A 21,135-nucleotide genomic window follows, 5' to 3' on the forward strand; every position below is an offset into this window, starting at 1 on the left:
TAGTGAGAGTGTTGATTCTGTTGCTCTTATTGCTACTAAATAGCAAGCTGGTTGAATTTGCATGAGGAATAATTGTTTAATCTGCAAGAATTTTCATTTTTAACATCTTTTAAGTTAATAAAAATTTGTAGAGTAATAAGTAATTCAATTGATTTAAATGAGGTTTTCATAGTGGTGAGTTTTCATAATTATATATGAAATATATATACAATATATACATAATTACATGGCTTGATTGAGAAATTGAAAACAGGGCTATGTTATTGAATTTTTTTTTTTAAGATTTATTTATACAAACACTGGGGTACAGGCCAGAGGCACAGGAGGGTGAGAGAATTCACCAGAGACAGAGCAGGGAGCAGAGCAGGCAGAAGGACTGAAATATACTTCTGAGAGGAGCAGCGGGCGAGACAGGAGAAGTCTACCACGCCATGTGGGTATCTCCCTGGCCGGCTGGGAATTGAGCCCGCTCTGCAGAGGCTGCAGACTGCTTCACAGCGCTGCGCTCAATCCACTGCACCACCAGGGAGGCCCTGAAATTTATTAAACAATAGAAATGATGTGAAATAAAGAGCATAGCTTCTGAAGAGAAATGTCTCACTCCAGAGATCATCTTCCAGAGTCATATTTTTAGTGTATCCTGAGATCTCTCTTAACCTCTAAGAAATCAGTCATTTATATTTATATCTATATCTATCTTTTTTTAAAGATTTATTTATTTACATGCATAAGAGCTGGGGTGTGAGCCAGAGGAGTACCAGAGGAGTGGGCAGTGAAAGGATTCACCAGAGACAGAGTGGGGAGCAGAACAAGCAGATCTAATGAAATACACTGCTGAGGGGAGCAGTGAGCAAGACAGGAGAGGTCTGCTGCACCCTGTGGGTCACTTCCCTGGACTTCTGGGGAATAGAACTCATGCTGCAGTGACTGGTGATTGCTTGATAGTGCTGTTTTTAACTCCTGTGCCAGGGAGGCCCCATCTGTCTATTTATCTTATATATATTATTTCTTTCACCTCTTCTGTAACCCTCAGTGCTGACAATTTTCCAGAGAGCAAACGCCTCCACAAAATTTGGGCCAGAACTAGAGCGGAACACAGACACCCTTTCTCTAGTTCTCTATTGCCTTTTAACTCTCTCTACTTTTTATCCTACATAAATTCTTTAATTCTACCTTGATCAATCTTTCCTTTTCTGTAGGAAAATTATGCAGCTCATAATAGGAAGATAATTCAGTACATTCACCAGAATTAATTGATTCCTGGAGGCCAAGAAGCAACCCACAAAAGTTTCTACATCTCTGGATTAGGATGCCACTGAGAAATATAAACTACTATGTAATATAAGTTTATGCCTTAAAAATCCTTCCCACCAAAATTACCCCGGCCAAGTTTTTGGCAAAAACATAAACTGCTTAACCCTCTGTGCTGCATACGTCCACATCCTTTGTTCATTTCTCATGAGGAAATCTCCTTAGTAATCTGTTCCAATTCTATTCTCACCTTCTATTCTTTCTCCCCCTCCTCCCACTATCTTTCAAATGGACTATACCACCTACTTTCACTCCACTTCTAAATCTTTCCATTCTCTAGTTAATAAACTATCCACTTCTTTACCCTATTCTCAGAACTTTCTTTCCACCCACTGGCGTTAAGTAATACTTAGCTCCTCACTTACTTTCTCAAATACAAACTGCTCATTCTCCAGATCTTGACCCCTCAGGATGAGAATCACTTCAACACACTCTTCTAGTCCTACTAAGATCCTACTATGGATCCTACTAAGAGAGATCCATGCTCTTCCATCTTCTCAAGTATAAGCCCTTTTCTTTCTTTTAGTTGTCTCAACTGTAGTCAGCTAAACCCCCTGACCCAGGTATCAGCTTCTCTGCATTTACTTCCAGATTTCCTCAACCGAAATCTTGTAATCATCATGGATTAATTATAGACTAAGAAGTGGATAGAACTGACATTCTAGTTTCAAATTTTTCTACATGTTCAAATCTACTGCCTTTCACCAGATCCCCTTATATAGTAATCCTTTTTATAAACCACTTTCTTCATTTACCTTGGACCCCATGATATGTAACTTCAATTATTCTTTTTTTTCCTGTGTCTACAACTTCTTTTCCCTATTTCTGTTCTGTCAAATCTGCCAACCTAAATCCCCAACTCTTGATAAAGTTTGCTAGATAGAGATGGAGAAAAACTTTCCAGCTGTTTCAATTAGACCCATTCTAGCTTTATAGTATTTAAATTTAACAAGGCCAGACAATTCTATGATCTTTCTCTGCTCTATATTTTCATTTTCCAGTGTGAATATATGAAGTTTCCCTGTTTCCTCAAACCTTAAAATCCATCAACTTCTCTGTGCTAGAATATAACTTTAATTTTTACTTCAAAACAAAGCTAGAGTGATCAGAAAATAACTGAGAAACCTACCACTTTACTTGCATCTGTACCTGCCATTTTCTTTATTGTTCTAGTTGCAGTAGTATCTCCATATCTCCATCTTCCTTCCCCTCTTACACACTCCATGATCTTGCACCAACTTTTTTACTTTTTCTAGCCTCTTCAGACCTCACAAGGATATCATGAAAATGTGTCTTTCCATCTCATAGCTCTCACTTGTTTCCCATTCAATACCTCCCCTCCCTTTTACAACAAAAAAATATTATCTATTCGATCTTTGCTGACTATCTTCAATTCTTGACATTATTTACTCCCTAATCACTTCTCAGCTTCATTTGCAGCTACCTCTTTATCTCTGGATTTTTATATATTCTCTCTTTGAAAAATTTGGCAGGCTCTTATCTATCTGTAAATTTGCCCTGAGCAATATATTCATGTCTGTAGCTCCAGTAAAGATATTTTTAATGAATGAATCTTTAAAATATTCAATTTTGAGATGATTGAAAAAAGTCTAGATATAGATTACAGGTTGAGATACATTAGTTATAATTTAGTCAACAGTTGAAGTGTTGAAATTTAACCTTAATTTTAATACTTACTTTAATAGCATACTCATCCAAGCATAATAATTCCTTTAAATATTAACGGCATGCCACCTTAAATAAAAGGGCAAAATTAATATATACATTTAATAATAAGCTATTGTTGATGAAAACATTTTGGCTTTACATTTTTTAAATATAATCATATAATTACTTCTAGTTATATAAGTGGAGTCTTTGATATTTTTCTCAATAATCAAGCAAAAATTTTCACATTTTTATGCTTAACAATAACAAAATGTAAAACTGTGGTTACTTCAGACTATGCCACACAGTTCAGAAATGAAATGAACTAACTTGCATGTGAGTTAGGTATATAATCATATTTCTTAAAATTTTGTTCATGGAAACTTCATATCATCTGGGATAATTTTAAAACTACAGATTCCTGGATGCCAGTCTGGACTAATATAACAGAGATCTCTGCTTGCAGGGCCCAAGATTCTACATTTTAAAAACTCCAAAGTTATTTCTTACACATCTTAAATTTGAGAACCACTATATCAAATAAATAACTATTGTATGGGATAAATGTGTTAACAATGTTCTCAGAACATGTACTGTTCAAATCCTCAGTTGCTGTATAGTTCTTCTATGTTGTAAGGAGAAAATGTATGTATTTATGAGTAAACGCAGATGTCTTTAGCTGAAAGAATATAACATTCTACTTGTTCAAATCTACTGACTTTTACCACTTCCCCTTCTAGAGCAATCCCTTTTGTAAGACTTCTATATAAGATGGTATATTACAAGGAAATACTGGTATCAAAAGTGGCTTAATTCTGAGTGCTTATAGTTTGTTTGAATGTTACAGAGCAGTATTTCCCAAACTGGCCTACACCCCAGTTCTTGTATGCATAAATAAATAAATAAAAATAAGTTTTTTTAAAAAGAAAAGCAAGTAGGATTTAAAAAAAAATACAGATATTTTCAAAGTTCTTCATTTTGAAAATTTCATTTACACAGATGATGCCCTCTCTCCACTTATGTTTTAAAGGCCTAATGCAATGTAATTAATTACTCAGAGTGGCTATCAGTATTCTATTATAAGGAGCAAATACTTCAAGAGTGAGAACACAGAACACAGAATTGTCTGTAAGTAAGATTTCCCTGGAGCGAATAATACCCTCTGAGAATGTAACTAGAATAAAGAAAGAAGAAAAAATAATACCTTTCTTAGGACTCAAATAGACTGATACTTCTAAAAAGTGAATCCTAAATATGCCATCCTAATGCCTAAGGAGTATAACCCCACAACAAAAATTTATTTTAAATACAAAAATATTGAGTAGTTTGGAAGTTTTAATTTTACCCCAAATGGTCAAGACTGGGTAACATATGGCAACGTCTAGATTTTAGAATAGTTAAGTCTATTTGTGAGAGCTGAAATCCCAGAGTTTTCAACTAAAGTAGCTGGGGCTGGGTTGGAGTAACTGGAGGCACTGGCTATTATTCAGACTAATGACGCTTTTAAAGGGTAAAGACCCTGAAAACCCAGTAATGCTGACTCATAAGTATACATTTGTTCCAGGCTTCTAAGGGAATTAGGCATGCAACTCCCATTAACATTAACAGAAGACAGAAGTTCTATATCTAATTTCCCATGCAGCAGGCTAGAAGCAAACCCCATAATTTGGAGGCTTCGGAGTTTTAAGCAAGCTACATTGTGATCAAGAATTGCGTACGATGGAATGGAAATGATGGGAAAAAATGCCTTATCGCTAACTTTAAATGACCTTTTATTTAACAAATAATCTCAGGCACAAACTAAAATAAAGAACAGTTGTACTTCAGAGTAACCCTTTATTCTTAAACATGAGAGTTACAGCTCAGTACCCTGATATATTAAAATTGGTGAGTTCAGCTTCTTGAAATGCCACTTTGGAAATCTGTTTCGTCTGAATTATAATATTTTGTCAGTAAAAGAGTTTCATTAGATTTACTGTATAGAGTGGAATATAATGATTAAAAGAAGAATTGCAATGCTTCAACTTGAAAGGGAGAAGCCACAGGTATATAAAAGTACTAATGATTCATTGCTAACATCATCATTTTAATTGACATCTAAAGGTCTATTTTTTAATATTTTATTTTACATAATTCTTACATCATTTTTCATCTTTGCACAATGAATGCATTTTCATTATGGTTATATTCCCCATACAATTGCACCCCCCCCTTATTTTGATTCTAGTCCTTCCTCTCCCCGCCCCTCCCTCCCCCCCCCCATAGTATGTCTCTGGTTTATAGTAGCTTGTTGATTTTGATTTTTACTTTGTATTGATTAGTCTTTTTCCTGGTCTCTTATTTAAGTTTTCTAAATTCCTGCTATGAGTGAGATCATCTGGTATTTTTCTTTTTTCTTTCTGACTTATTTCGCTGAGCATGATCCCTTTTAGCTCCATCCATGTTGCTGCAAACTGCATGTGTTTATCTTTTTTGATTGCTGAGTAATATTCCATTGTGTATATGTACCACATCTTCTTGATCCAGTCATCTATTTTTGGGCATTTGGGTTGTCTATTTTTGGAGGATTGCCTCATGATAGAGAAAAATTTATTCTTTTGTTTTGTCATAGGTGACAATCATTACAAACAATAGGAGTTGATGAAAAATTATAAGGCAAAAGTTAATATCACTCTACACAATCACACAATCCCCCTCAAAAAAAAAAATCCTGCAAAAAATTTAAGCTCCTGACTCCATTGTTAAACAAAGCATGTCCCCATACATAGACAGCCACAGCTCACTAGCTCGAAGAGTAACATGTCTGGAAAATGAAGTTCAGCACCAACTGCTTAGCAGAACAAAAGGCATACCTTCCATTTGTAACTTCAATAAACTAGTTTTCTAAAAACAAAATTCCCAGCATAAAATACTGAGGAAAGGGACTCTAGAAGGTCTATTGAAGGAGTCAGAGAGAATACATTAGAGATACAGATGATAAAGAGATGTAATTCAAAAAATGGGATGTCTGGGGAAGAGAATGGTACAATGTACTGACTTCTATTTTGCCAAATTCAGGAACCTTTTCTCACTCATCATCTTCACTGCTTTTTCATCTCCTGTCTTTTTCACTCATTCATCACTCATACAACAGGTAGATATTCCTTTTTGTCTTCACATGTGGCTTCTCCCTTTTCTCCCCCTTGTTTTCTTCTCCCTGAAGAAATGATATACAGCTTTTGAAACAGTCATCAGGGGCAGCTCAGGGGTGATACACAAGGTGATTTTACTCCTGCCACAATCTGCTTTAAAAGCTACTCTGACATGTTATTTGGAGACTATAAATACAAGAACTTTCGTAGTTATGTCTAACTTCATTTCTCTTTCTACCCAATCATATAATCTACTTTATAAAAAAACAGACTTAGAGCCTCCCCTGGTGGCGCAGCAGTTGAGCACTGGGCTGTGAAGCTGCCCACAGCCTCTGCAGCGCAGGTTCGATCCCTGGCCGCCAGTGAGGGTCCCACATGGCGCAACAGACCTCTCCTGCCGCGCCCGCTGCTCCCCTCAGCAGTGTGTTTCGTCAGTCTGCCTGTTATGTTCCCCACTCTGTCTCTGGTGAATCCTCTCACCCTTCTGAGATTCTGACTGTACCCAGTGCTTGTATAAATAAATAAATAAATCTTTTAAAAAACAGACTTATTTTATAAATTAAAAAAGAAAAAAAATCTTCCTCAGAAATCTTCTATTCATTACTATCACTAACATCATAAGTTAGACTAACCAGTTCTTGTGTCATTTCATTTTTTTCCCTACATTTTAAAAGGACAGGTTTGTTAGGAAAAGGAGAAAGAAAAAGAGAGACACAGGTATCATCATAGGCAGGTAAGAGAGAGAGGCTCTTGGGTCATTTCACAATGGGATCCTTTCTAGTCTTTCTAAATAGGTTTTCCATTCTCATCCACACACACCTCAAGCCTCAGACAAATCACATCATGTTGAACAGTGCAAAAACGCTCATAGTTGCTCTCAGTGCTCTTCCTGCTGCTTGCATTGTCCAGAGATTGGCAATGTGCTGACTCTGAGCCTGAAGTGACCTTTATCATATCTTCTAGCACCCAATTGTTGCTTTCATTTTTGAGGCTCATTTTCTCTTGTATTGAATATTGGGTTAACTGATTTTTTATTCTCATTCTAGTCAATATTTATGGAAGGCAGAGGTGTAAAATATCAATACCCTCTGCAGTTTGTAACACAAAGTCTGGTAAATAATACACAGTAAAGATATTTTGTGAATTTTATGTATTTTTTTAATGTGCTTTAAAGATTTATTTCTTTATGCATACAAGAGCTGGGGCACAGGCCAGAGATGCGGGGGGTGAAAGGATCCACCAGAGACAGAGTGGGGAACAGAATGGGCAGATTGACTGAAATACACTGCTGAGGGGAGCAGTGGGCAAGACAGGAGAGTTCTGCCTTGTCATGTGGGCTTCTCCCTGGCTGGCCAAGGATTGAAATCTTGCTGCAGAGGCTGTGGATTGCTCCATAGTGAGGTGCTTAACCCCTTGCACCACCAGGGAGGTCCTATTTTGTGAATTTTTTAAATCTAATTTTTAATTAAGTCTAAACATTTACTAGTCATGTATTAGAAAGATTAATGTAAAAATTTAAAAGATTCATTTGCAAAATCATCACTTCATTCTAAATACCTAGAAGAGTGGCCGGCACATACTAAGCACACAAGTGAAATGTATTGTATAACTGAATGAATGATATGATTAAATTTATGTGGCTCCCATTATTCCCTTTTCAATGTCTCTCACAATTTGCACATCTTTCTTCTAAATATAGGAGAATCTTTTTACAAACAGATAAACATATAGATAGTATATAAAAACAGGGGGTGAGAAAGTTTATAGGCGAAAGTGTTTTCATTATTATATGTACCATTGTACCACATGTACATTTACATGTACTACTACTAATTGTGTTTATGAAGATTTTGAGAATTGTTATCACCATTGCTAAATTTTACTTTTCATTGAAGCAGGTTGATAAAGGTTGTCCGTAAAGAATGTTAATTTTAAGAACTTGTAAAGAGATTTTTTTTTTTTATTTCCTATGTGCTATAGGAAATAAAACCCAAATTAGAAGATGTACAATTTTACATGGAAAAATGCTTATTTTGTGAAATGTTTTATGGCATACATCTGAAGATAGATGTCTCCTGGGCAGAGTGAAATTCCCTACAACTTCCAGCAGTACATACAAGCTGGCACCTTGCCAATGGGACCCTGCAGCTATTCTTAAGAAGACCTTGTGGCTTGAAGCAGTCAGTACAGAATTTTTTTGTTATCGCCTCTTTCATGCTTTCAAATGCAGCAGATTTATCAAAATGCTCAGATAGAGCCATAAAAGAATTTCATATTATTTTACTAGAGTCACAGAAAAGGAATCTAAAAATAAAATATCCGCCTGGCTCCTGGGGTAGAAGCACTTCATGTAGCTTTGTGATTTGACATCACAAGAAATTCCAGGGGAGGCTGGGAAAGCAGGGAGGAAGCCGGGTCAAGGAGTATTGGGTTCCAACCTGTGCTTGACTTACTTTGATGATCTGATTTGTTGTATCAAATGGAGCAGAAAAAAAGGCTCTCCAATGAGCATAAGAAGCTACTCTTAGTTCTAATTCACTCCCTTTGATTTCCCTCAGCAGCATAGATTAAAGATGGGTCTTTCTTTTCGCCTGGTGTGTCTCACTATGGTACTCACTAGGAAAGAAAGAACCAGTTTTAAAAGATTCTTTTGTCCAACACAGTCTCTTTAACTACCGAAACATCTTCTAGGATGAAGTGCAGTGGTGTTTGATGGTGGCTGAACTAGAAATCACTTTCTGTCAATCAAATGCAAACCTACTAACTGGCAGCCACATTATGAAAATCAAGCAAAATGATATGGTTGGGGGGACTCACATTAAAAATTCAGTTTTGAATTACCTTACTCCATTCACTTACATAATATAGAGGCACCAAATGGGTGAAAAGCATTGAAACAGCTCAACTGAAATGAATAGGATCATGATTGTTCGAAGAGGACCATATCCACACATCTCTGATAAAGGCTCACCAGGCTGAAGTCATGGCCCAGTCACCTATCAGTTGGTAATGGCAAGACTGAGGTTTGTGAATCAGCAGCCATTGCCAGTCCACAAGAGCAAACATGTTTTAAACATATGTTTGACATGGTGCAATCAATTCATAGACAACTAGTGTATCTAACACTACGTGTGCGGCACTAAGACACCCCGAGAGTCGTGCTACAGAGAGATAACACATTTCCCAGATCATTGGAGGCTCTAATTCGCCCCTTATGCCTCACAGCCCTTTCCAAGAAGTGTGTTATCTTGAAGTAACACACCCTTGGCTTGCGCCTTATTGCTTAATTATAATCCCCAAAATGTCAGATCAGAATAATTGCTATCCCAATTGCCTACCCATTGTAGGCTTTCTGACTTAACCTAAGTGAACATTTAAAGATACGCAAAAGTTGTTTTGTCCTTGGAGGACGAAATTCCTTTATTCTTTTCTAAATTACATTGGGAACAGAGAACGCATGGGGAAAGAAGCTGATAATCAGTGAGTTGAATATTTCTACAGCTGGGGTTTCTAATATAGCCCAGCTTCATAACCTCACCTGCATTCCAGAGCACTGGCATTCCTCTATATCAATATGAGGCCAGGACTGCACACTGTTAGAATTGTATTTGGCAAAAACAGACTTTGTTTGCTTTCCACGGGCAGATAAGAAGACTCTGAGTAAACTCCATAGATTAGATCTCATAAGACACACTTTTATCTTCATACATACTTCTCTACATACCATTTGTTTGTACTAACAGTTTGGTACATTTTATATTAAATATAAGAGACTTCCCCATCAACCCACAAAATGAGTACAATATCTCTTAATGCCTTCCATGAATATTATTAATGCTCGATTTTGTCAAACACAAGTTTCCAAAGTATCAGAAATCCTTTAAAGTCCATTGTGTCTACCACTAACGGGGCAGTTGTTAGCACAACTCTGTGTCATTTACATTCTGGAAAAAAATAAAAAAGCTTCATTGGGCTGCCAATTCCTTTTAGATTAAACATCTAAATTTTTAATCCAGAATTACAGATCTAGACTACAAGACCCCAAGCGACCTTCCAGTTCATCATGCTCACTTACATTCTGAGAAAACTAAACTAGAAAACATTGCCCTCACCTGTGATTTCCAACATGCAAGCTTTTCTTGTGCTGTTTCCTTTTGCATGAATTCTGCTCTTGTTCTGGATCCACATTCTGTTCCATTTTCATTTTTAAACCCAGTTTCACTTATTCACAAGATTCCTGTCTCTCTAAGTCTCTACCTCCACTCCATCAGGCACTGTGTTGGAAGCTCATGTGAGAAAACAGGCTCACATGATCTAACATTTACCATCCAACAGGATATCGCTGTGACTGCGGGCTTCCGGGGACAATGGGTACCCAGCTGAGGATGGCCCACCAGCCTGTGTGGTGAGGTAAGGTTTCCTGAAGAAGGTGGTGTTGAGTAACAATTAAGGATGAGTGTGTGCTTGGTCAGGAGGAAGAAAGTAAAGGCCTTCCCAGGTGGAGCGAATCATGAGCACTGGTGGAGGCAGTTTCTCTCCAAACTCAGCGCCACTCAGGGTCCTGCTCAAGAACCACCGGCGTTGCTGTTTTCTGGATGAGACACTACTTACCTGACACTATCTCATCCTGTGAAATTGGTATAATAGTGCTCATCCTATTTAGTTGAAAAGTTTCTGTAAAAATTGAACACATTAGGGCCTTCCTGGTGGCGCAAGAGGTTAAGCACCACACTATGAAGCAATCCACAGCTGCTGCAGCACGAGTTCGATCCCTGGCTGGCCAGGGAGCAACCCACATGGCGCAGCAGACCTCTCCTGACTCTTCTGCTGCTCCCCTCAGCCGTGTATTTCAGTCAGCCTGCCTGATCTGTTCCCAGCTCTGTCTCTGGTGAATCCTCTCATCCCCCGCACATCTGGGCTGTACCCCAGCTCTTGTATGCATAAATAAATAAATCTTTTAAAAAAGAAATATGAACACATTACTGGACACAAAAGCATTTAGTGATGATACTGTACTCAATACTGTTTGTGTATTACTTTTTATGAATGCAATGATATCTATAATAATAAAGTATTATTTTGTTCAAACAATTATAGAATGCACTATGTAGTGCCTGTGTCAAAATATCCCACTTACTATTGTGGGATTTTGAATGAGACACATTTTGTTTGCATCTCAGTGAATCTTCTTTAACAGAATCATCATATACTCTAAGCACTATGAGAATTAAAGCAGCATGTATAAAGTGTTTAAAACTGTGCATAGCACATTACATAAATAATAAGTAGATCAAAAATTATCTTTCAAAGATTTGTTTTATTTATTTATGAACACAAGAGCTGGGGTATAGGCCAGAGGTATGGGGGGTTGAGAAGATTTGCCAGAGAGAATGGGAAGCAGAACAGGTAGATCTACTGAAATACACTGCTGAGGGGAGAAGCAGGCGAGACAGGAGAGGTCTGTTGCACCAAAAATTATTTTAAATGCAAGCTTGTTTTCTTTCAAAATCATCTCACTTTTTTAAGGACAACTCAAATTCAGGTTTTGTTCTACTATTATATCCACATACCTATTTTAAACCATCTCAATATATTTTTTTAAGTTTGGTGGTTAATTAAATCATCATGCCTATACTTCTTTATAAAGAGGACCAAAATTTGGAATTTGTGTAGTCATTCCGAAAAGTGTGGATTTGGGTTTTTTACAAAAGCAAAATAAATATGAATTCAAAGTCTCTTTATTACTAGTTCCATATAATTATATTGTGACTGTATTCCATTTCTTCTGCTTGCTGAAAGACTGATATTTTAAAATGAGGCTTTTCCCATCAGTCATAACCGAGTATTTTTAAAAAGCATTATAAATTCCCTAATTTTTTTGAAGTTATGTTAATAACAGCCAAGGCAATTGTTCCTTCTGTGTTCAGCTTCTCTTACTAGAAAATGGTTTCCTCTTTGTTAATTTCTGCGTCCCCTTTATGATATCATGTTTGAGAATTCCTAATATACTCATTACTCTGTGAATATTTTCATTATATTTCTATTATTGAGACAGTAGATAATGTTATTATTTTTTATTATTAATTCCTTGTCTTCATATTGTATTGTGACATAGCAGAAGTTAACTATCGTTTTATTCCCACATTAATTCCATTAAGTAGGAACAACTGAGAAAAAAGTGTCATAAACAAATTTAGGTTATGGTTCTAGGAAAAGCTATACCTTATTTTGCTTTTATTTTTATATCTGTATCAATCTTTTTTATTAAACATACTTTGTAGCTAATTTGATTTATATTCTGAGATGCATTATGAATATAAAGTTCACTGATTATATATTTCATATTCTTTCAAATGACTTTTAAAAGGTAGGTTTCCATGGGGGAAGGTGAATGAGTTGAGCCATATTAAGGAATTTTTCCATATTTTCCATCTATGAAAAAATTATACCCCACAAATGGAAATAATAAAATAATAACTTTATTATGTGAAATTATTAATGTTTAGTGAGGTAGCTAATTCCTCATATAATTATTTGAAAGAAAATATCTATGTATGTAACATGTATATACACACATTTATACATATGTAATTTATTTTCTAATTTTTCACAAGCCAACCACTTATTAAAAAGATGCATTATGGACTATGTTAATCAGGACATATTTACATAAGTTTATTTAGAATGCTCAAATGCATGTTATATATATAATACTACTTTTACTTTTGCATCCTGATTCTGCTATTTATTAGATTTGAAATTTGGGGTGTGTATATGAATCTATTGTGAATATCTGGTATCTCATCTGTAAAAAATGTGAGGGAATACCTCTTACTCAGTGTAATGAGAAAGATCCCACTCTTAACGAAGGAGCTATAAAAGTAGCTCTATAACTTTTTTTAATTTCATAATTATCAGTAACATTATAATTTTAAAACCTCTTATTGAGGCAAGTATATATAAGCTTATATTTTAGGAGAACCTAAGAGTTAATTAAAAGTTGTGCTTGTAGCAAACTCTAAGTTATCTCAGTTGTTTTCCATGTTTTTCTACAGTAACAAGTATGAATCTTTGATGCCTAATATTTACCAGGAATCCAGATGAACACTTTCTTCTATTAGTTCATTTTATCCTTCGAAGTACCATAAGGAGAAATTATTAACCACCTTGTGTATACCTGAAAAATGAGCTTGAGACAGATTTGTAATAATTAACAATAATGCCAAAATAATCAGCAAATTATTTATAATAATTACATGTATTCTAGGTAAGTTGTGGCTTTACAGCCATGTATACCTGATTTAATGTGCACCATGATGTGCTTTTTATATTCCTTTTATATATATTCTATATTTAGGAACCCCAATTAACAAAGGTTTCTTCATGGGTGATTTTCATATCTAAACCAGTCTTAGATACAATGTCTTGGTGGGCAAGTTTTATTTCACATATTTCTTATGGTACAAAGAATTTAACTGTGTGACTCATAAATACCTCTTTTAAAAAAGATTTATTTTTATTTATTTACGCAATAAAGAACTGGGGTATAGGCCAGAGATGCAGGGGGTGAAAAGATTCACCAGAAACAGAGTGGGGAGCAGAACAGACAAATCTACTGAGATACACTGCTAGACAGGAGAGGTCTGCTGCACCATGTGGGTTAGATCCCTGGCCGGGAATCAAACTCATGTTGCAGTGGCTGGTGATAGCTTGATAGTGCTGAGACTTAACCCCCTTATGCCACCAGGGAGGTCTGTGACTCACAAATATCTTTACAGAATGAATATATTAAAAATATCAAACAAATGAGTATATCTTAAATTAACCATGGAGGCAGAGGTAGGAATAACATTTTAAATCCTTGTCCCTAATACTTAATTTTTTCTCAACTAATTATGACTGATAAGGGCAAGTCCTTGATAGTAGTATTTAAATAGAAATAGACACATGACTAAGCCTTGCTCAGATAGAAATATTTAAAGGCTAATCAGTATTTACATGTACCCTCTTCAGAAGCCAGAGAAATGATAGTGGGGTCACATAATCCAAAACCTGACAACATCTAAAATAGAACTTTTATTCAGGCTGAAATAAATTTCCTGAATAAAAAATATCTGCATCCCTAATAACACAGGAAAAGAAACAACTACAAATGTTACAGTGTGTTCAAAATACTTATTTTTCTAATTGGTTTACCTAGTTGCTTGTATTCTGCCATGTATGTGAACATGGCAGTATAAGTTTCCCTTTGAATTAGTGGAGTGTAGTATCCCCCTCTCATGTGCTGCTACCATCGTCCACCACCACTAATGGATTTCCCTCCCTGCTTTATTAGAGCTCCTTCCTCCTCTGTATCACTCAGTTCTTTTTTTTTTTTTTTAAGATTTATTTATTATGCATATAAGAGCTGGGGTAAAGGCCAGAGGGGTGTGTGTGTGGGGAGGGATGAAAGGATTCACTGGAGACAATCGGGGAACAGAACAAGCCAATCGAACAAAGTACACCACTTTGGGAGGGGAGCAGCGGGTGAATCAGGAGAGGTCTGCTGCGCCATGTGGGTTGCTCCCTGGCTGGCCCCAGGGATCGAACTCGTGCTGCAGTGGCTGGGGATAGCTTCACAGGCTGCGTTTTAACCCTGTGCCACTAGGGAGGCCACTGGATCGCTCAGTTCTATAGTTAGTTTTCAAGAGTTAGTTTTTAAGCTTGGCTTTATCTGATCCTCTGTTTTTTGTTTTTGTTTTTGTTTTTCATTATATTCCATATATAAGTGATGCTATTTGGTATTTACTTTCTCTTTTTGATTTATTTTGCTTAGCATATCACTTTCAGTTCCATCCATGTTGACCCAAATGGCTTGAGTTTGTCTTTTTTTTTTTTTCAAATGTCTAGTATCCCATTGTGTGAATATGCTGCATCTTGTTGATCTACTCATCTGTTTGGGGGAACCTAGGTTGTTTCCATATTCTGGCTATAGTAAATTGTGCTGCTGTGAACATGGCAATACAAGTTTCCCTTTGAATTAGCGTTTTTGTGTTCTTTGTGTAGATACCTAGGAGTGGTCTTTCTGGGTTGTATGGCAGATCCATTCATTTGGTAGAAATATTAGTTTCCCTTGACATACTTCTTCCTTTCTAACAACAGAGAGAGATTTGGAGTTCATTTTTATTTAATGGTGTGTAATGCTGTAGCTTATGTTGGTATCAGATACTAAGAGAACCATCCTATTAGAAAACTGATAGGAACATTTTATAACAAATGATAGTGATCATCATGGAAAGGTACTAAACTATACTCCAATTGAAAAGGTTTCCCCAAATACTTCCAAAAGTCTGAGTCATCAAATTTTAACAAAGTAAGACTTCAAAGATACAGCAAACTATATCATTTTGAACTTGTGCTTCTAATCAGTACATACTGTAAGGAATATGTTTAAAAATCTTTTTTTTAAATATTTATTTATTTATTTATTTATTTATTTATTTATTATTTATTTATTTATGCAAGCACTGGGTACAGTCAGAAGTGTGGGAGGGTGAGGGAATTCACCAGAGTCAGAGCGGGGAACAGAACAGGCAGAATGACAAAATACACTGCTGAGGGGAGCAGCGGGCATGGCGGGAGAGGTCTGCGCGCCATGTGGGACCCTCGCCAGTGGCCGGGGATCGAACCTGCACTGCAGAGGCTGTGGGCAGCTTCGCAGCCCACTGCTCAACCGCTGCGCCACCAGGGAGGCTCTGTTTTAAAAATCTTAATTGTATTATTTTATAAAAGAAAAATGCCTATTAGTTTGACTTACATTGAAAAATCTCCTTGAACACACTGTAACTTAGCTGTGCTGGGAATTGTAATTGTACAGTGATCATTTGTCTTCTCTTTCTATTTCTTTATTTTTTTGAATAATTTATTTATTTAAAAAATTGATTCATTCTTTAAATTGTGGTGACATTAGGATCCTCCCTATCAGGTATTGCCACCACAGGAAACTCACTACCAAAACATCCATAGTCCACCACTAAAGAACTGTCTTCTCATTTTTGGAGCAGAGGTAAGTTGTTAAGTCTTGGGTGTCATTGTCCCACAATATTCATACTTAGAATTTGACATGCCTTGACAAATGTTCACAATTATGGCATACTTTTAAACTTTTCTTATTCTTTATAAGGAAATAAAAACTAGACAAAGATATAATGTTGTTGCCAATTATTGGAATTTAGTCAATGTTTTCCTACTTGAGATGACATAAACTTTTAAATAACACCATCTGGAGAGTTAGCAGAAATAGAAATGAAGTACTGAGTGTATGAAATTACATGACTATGGCTAATATAGTCTTAAATAATTTCTATTCAAGTATAATGAAGCATTTTTAAATGAATCCTGTGCTTCACCAAAATGTTTCACCCCATTTTCAGAACTATTAGAAAACCATTATTTTATGGAAAAATTAAAGTTTCCCTTTTCCTTAAAACTTAACATTTTTTATTGTTCTTCTCATGGAAATTTAGAGAAAGTAAACATGAGTACAGATTCCAGAGGTTATGTAATAAAACATCGTCATTTGATAAGAAAACTGAAAGTGATACTTGTTTTTTCCTGTGCCTTGGCACTGACTTTTCTCTCCTTCTGGAACATTTTCACACTTACCTACACTTAGATTTTGACTTTGTCGCTTTTAGATCTTGGCTCAAATGTCATCATCAAGGAGGTCTGCTCTGACCACAGTATAAAATCAATATCTCTATCCTATTATCCTGGCTTTTGCACTCTTTGCAGTTATTTTACTCGATTTTCATATTTGCTGTTATTCATTCATTTTCTGTCTCCCTCTTCTAAAGTGTTACCACCACAAAAAAACAAAACAAAACAAAAAAAAAACCCAAGAAATTTATTTTCTTCACTGTCGCATCCCCAGTTCCTATATCAGAACCTGGCCAACAACAGGACCTCAACTGGTATTTGTTTAAAAACTGACTGGATACATGAGTGGATGAATTCAAAAAGTCATAATTGTATATGTTTAATAAGGACCTGTTATAACGTATTGGTTGTATTTCATTTACTGACCTAATTGCATGACCCATTTCCCCTCCCTACTCCATATCTCTTATGATTTGTCTACTTTACCGGGTGTTTATATCTTTAGTGCTCATCATGTTCATAGACCATTACTCAGTATAAAATACTTTTCCTACCACCCTCTAACCTGAATTCCAACTACAGAAATTCCAGTCATCTTTCAAAGTTTTCTTTCCTTCACAAAGTCCTCTATTTTTCCAACACAATGTGCCCCAGGGCTACTTCTATATTCCCATTATAGTTTTCACTCACTTTAATTTTCATGTCCTTCAGTGTCCCGACCCGCGGGGTTCAGAGGCACGGGAAGAGAAGGGCTGAGGATTGAAATGAGGGGCTTGACGACTTGACGCTAGCGTTTACTTCTTTATTTTTCCTTTTACTACTTTTACATAACTTTCTTTTCCCTGACTTTCTTACTTCCCTGACCTTCTCTCTGCTCCTCTCGCTATAACCTCTCTCAATGACCTCTCGCAATAATCTTTTCCTTCTCGTGGTTCTCTTCTTATATCCTGGTAGCTCCTCCCATCGTACCTCCCAGTCTCATTTGATTAATAGGAAACACCTGTGGTTTCTCAGCAGGCAAACGGTAAAGCAAAAACTAATTAATGGCACGTGTGTTGCGCAACACGGCGCATGCTCCAGGCGGCTCCGGACACTTCAGTCCCCAGCTGATACTGGAATTTAAACACTTGGTTAGTAAAGAAGCTAACATATTTCTAAATATAACAAGCACAAAGAATTGCATAGTTACGATAACTAGAAAAGACAGAATAAATGAATCTAATTTAATATTTTATTATTGAGACTCGGTGAGGTTGATGCTAAAAATCACTTCAAATTCCTATTTAATTAATCCAATCTGCCTTTTATTTATTTATTTTTTAAAATTTTATTTATTTATTTATACAAGCACTGGGTACAGTCAGAAGTGCGGGAGGGTGAGAGAATTCACCAGAGCCAGAGCAGGGTACAGAGCAGGCAGAAGAACCGAAGTACACTGCTGAGGGGAACAGCAGTTGGCAGGAGAGGTCTGCGTGCCATGTGGGACCCTCTTCTGGTGGCCAGGGAGCAGCTGGGGATCGAACCGGCGCTGCAGAGGCTGCGGGCAGCTTCGCAACCCAGCGCTTAACCGGGGAGGCCCTCAATCTGCCTTTTAAAAACATGAAGCCAATTTAAGTTGACTAACTTGTACGAAATTAAAAATAAACTTGCAAAATTTTATCTTTTCTCCAAAAAATCCTATCCATACATGGCTTGGGGAAAATATGTATATAGTGAATGATGACTGTTTTAAAAAGGGAAAACATATTATCCACAGAAGTTGACAGTGTGGTGTTTCTGTCTTTGAAATAATTCAGTCTGTTATAAAATGGAGAAGCCATTATGTATAGCGCTTAGTTTCCCATGCATTTGTTCAATAATACAAACACTCAATATCTAGTGCAATGAACACACTTTTAGTGTATGTCTAGTCTCTCCCATACATATAATATTTATGTATAGAATATTCATAAATGATGACAATAAGAAAATTTGGGGAAAGAAGCTGAAGTGGGATCCTTTTCCTCCAAGTTTTCTCAGTCTCTAAAGCTGTTCCTGATGGGTGGGCAGCCAATAAGTATCAGCACTGCACGCCTCCCGACATAGCATCTGATCTTGCTCTTTGTGGCCATTTCTTAACATTAGTGGGAAGCAGCACATATTGACACTGAAATCTATTTAAAAGCCAGGTTCCTGACAACTAAACTTCAAGAAAGCAGAGGCTTTAAAAATGCACATAGGCACACTGTGTTGACAGCAGGCACTATTGACTTTTCCTGCTGAACAATCCCATGCCAAGGGCTCAGTGAAGGCACGAGGAGCCTGGGGGAGAAAGTAGCTGGTTTTTCTTAGAAACTACCTGCTGTCAGTCAGCTTGGCATCATTTGAGGAAGCAGGTGCTCCACAAGATAAAAAGAAAGATCGTTACAGAATTGTTTTCCTTTTCTTTCGTTTTTTTGACAACTCATTGACTTTGGGACCTAGTTGTGATGAAAGTTCAGTTTACCTTGACAAGATAGCTTTTTCTCCAGACTATTAACCCAATCACTGGCCTGTGACAGATTAAGGGAAGGGAAACATAGAAATTTGACTTTTCCTACCTTGACTCCCTTTTATTTCTGCACACACAAGCTGTACCCAGGTAGAGACAAACCATGCCTGCATTTCAAGTACAATCTCCCCAAACCAATGACTATGCAAGTGTTTTTTGGCTTTTTTTCATTGTGTGCTTTCAGATCTGTCCCTCTTGACATCACTGATGACTCGAATATTACACTTTGCATGAAGAGGATGAATTGATCACCTGAAGAGGATGAATTGATCGGAAGGTTAGTAGATTAAATGTGTGTGACTCTGACTTATGGTATTGGTTACAATTTACAGGAAAAAGTGATGGTTTGCATTGCCCCAATTTCACAACTCAAATTTCTATTCTGGCTGTTCGATGCCACTATCAAAACTGAAGAAAAGAAAGACTTTTAAATGCTCTTGATAAAAGTGGAATAATGAGAAAAAAGAAGGCAAAGAGCCACATGTAACAAGCAAAATCAAGAAAGATTTAGTTTAGAGTCAAACTTTAATTCATTTAATTATAATAATATGCATATAATTGTGAATATATAATTAGAATAAAAAATAAACTACAAATTGCCAGATTTAAAATGCCAATATATACTTTAACACAAAATCAAACATAGTAAATATTCTGACTCATTAATTTCCTATACTTTTCTCTATATTTTGGGACTTCATAGTGCTTGGTTAACCCTTTCATGCGATAGTGATTTTTGTAATGTCTGCTTCTATAGAGAGAATAGAAAAATAGCTGAATCTTTCCTCTAGCAGAGTTAATCAAAAGTCGTTCTTGGAAAATCTGTCTTTGTTTTCACAGCCCATTGGTAATGACCCACCTGAACTTGATTTGCCCTGGTAGGTAAACAAGACACTTGGTAAATAAGACACTTCCCTCACATGCATCCTTAGTACTTCCCATACTGCTCTAAGGCTGATCTCTAAAGATGGGGATCCAAAGGAAAACATAAGTAATGTGCAGTTTTAATTATTTATACTTCACTATCAGGAAGTATCTTTTTTTTAAAGATTTTTTTATTTATTTTATACAAGAACCGGGTATAGACCAGATGCGCGGGAGGGTGAGAGGATTCACCAGAGACAAAGTGGGGAACAGAACAGGCAGACTGACTGAAAAACACTGCTGAGAGGAGCAGCAGGCGAGACAGGAGAGGTCTGCCATGCCATGTGGGACCCTTGCTGGCCGGCTGGGATCGAACCAGCACTGCAGAGGCTGCGGACAGCTTCACAGTGCGGTGCTCAACCACCTGCACCACCAGGGGAGGCCCTCAGGAAGTATCTTTGAATGAGCAACCATGGATACCAACTTCTTCATCAATCTGTCTAATTATTAAAATCATTTTTAACAGATCAGTTTTAATTTCTATGTCTGTGCTGAGAACGTTGAAGAATTGATAGGCTGTTGAGTTTTCTGGGGCTCTAGGCTAGGAAACCAAAAGTTCAGGCTGAGGAGTTGGGTTTATTATGGTGGCAAGAAATTGTTTTTTTTTTTAATACATCATCATAGAAATTTAAATTACCTGCCATATAGCACACCTATTTCAGCATAGTGCATCTGTCACCACATTTAATTTTAAAATATTTCCGTAATCCCAGAAAGAAAATCTATACCATTTAGCATTCACTAATGTCTTTAGTGCCTCTGGGCCTTGGCAATCACTAATCTACTTTCTATGGATTTTCTTTTCCTGGACTTTCATATAATTGGAATTATGTGATATTATTATCTTCATGTCTGTGTTCTTTCCATTAGATTAATGTTAACACATTTCATCCATGTTGTAGCATGTATTAGTAATTAATTCCTTTTTGTTGC

General features: G+C 36.6%; 1 long non-coding RNA gene across 1 annotated transcript; it reads right to left on the reverse strand.

The window, feature by feature from the left end:
* Window positions 1-476: 476 nt before the first annotated feature.
* Window positions 477-17,859, reverse strand: LOC119256873 (uncharacterized). Its single transcript, XR_005127913.2, has 4 exons — window positions 17,439-17,859; window positions 13,200-13,299; window positions 3,010-3,066; window positions 477-533 (listed from the first exon to the last, which is right to left on the reverse strand). It is a non-coding gene; the product is annotated as an uncharacterized LOC119256873 (long non-coding RNA).
* Between the last annotated feature and the right edge of the window lie 3,276 nt (window positions 17,860-21,135).

The sequence above is a fragment of the Talpa occidentalis genome, unplaced genomic scaffold (assembly GCF_014898055.3).
Source record: "Talpa occidentalis isolate TD23 unplaced genomic scaffold, MPIMG_talOcc4v2.1 talOcc4.4, whole genome shotgun sequence".
Lineage (NCBI taxonomy): Eukaryota > Metazoa > Chordata > Mammalia > Eulipotyphla > Talpidae > Talpa > Talpa occidentalis.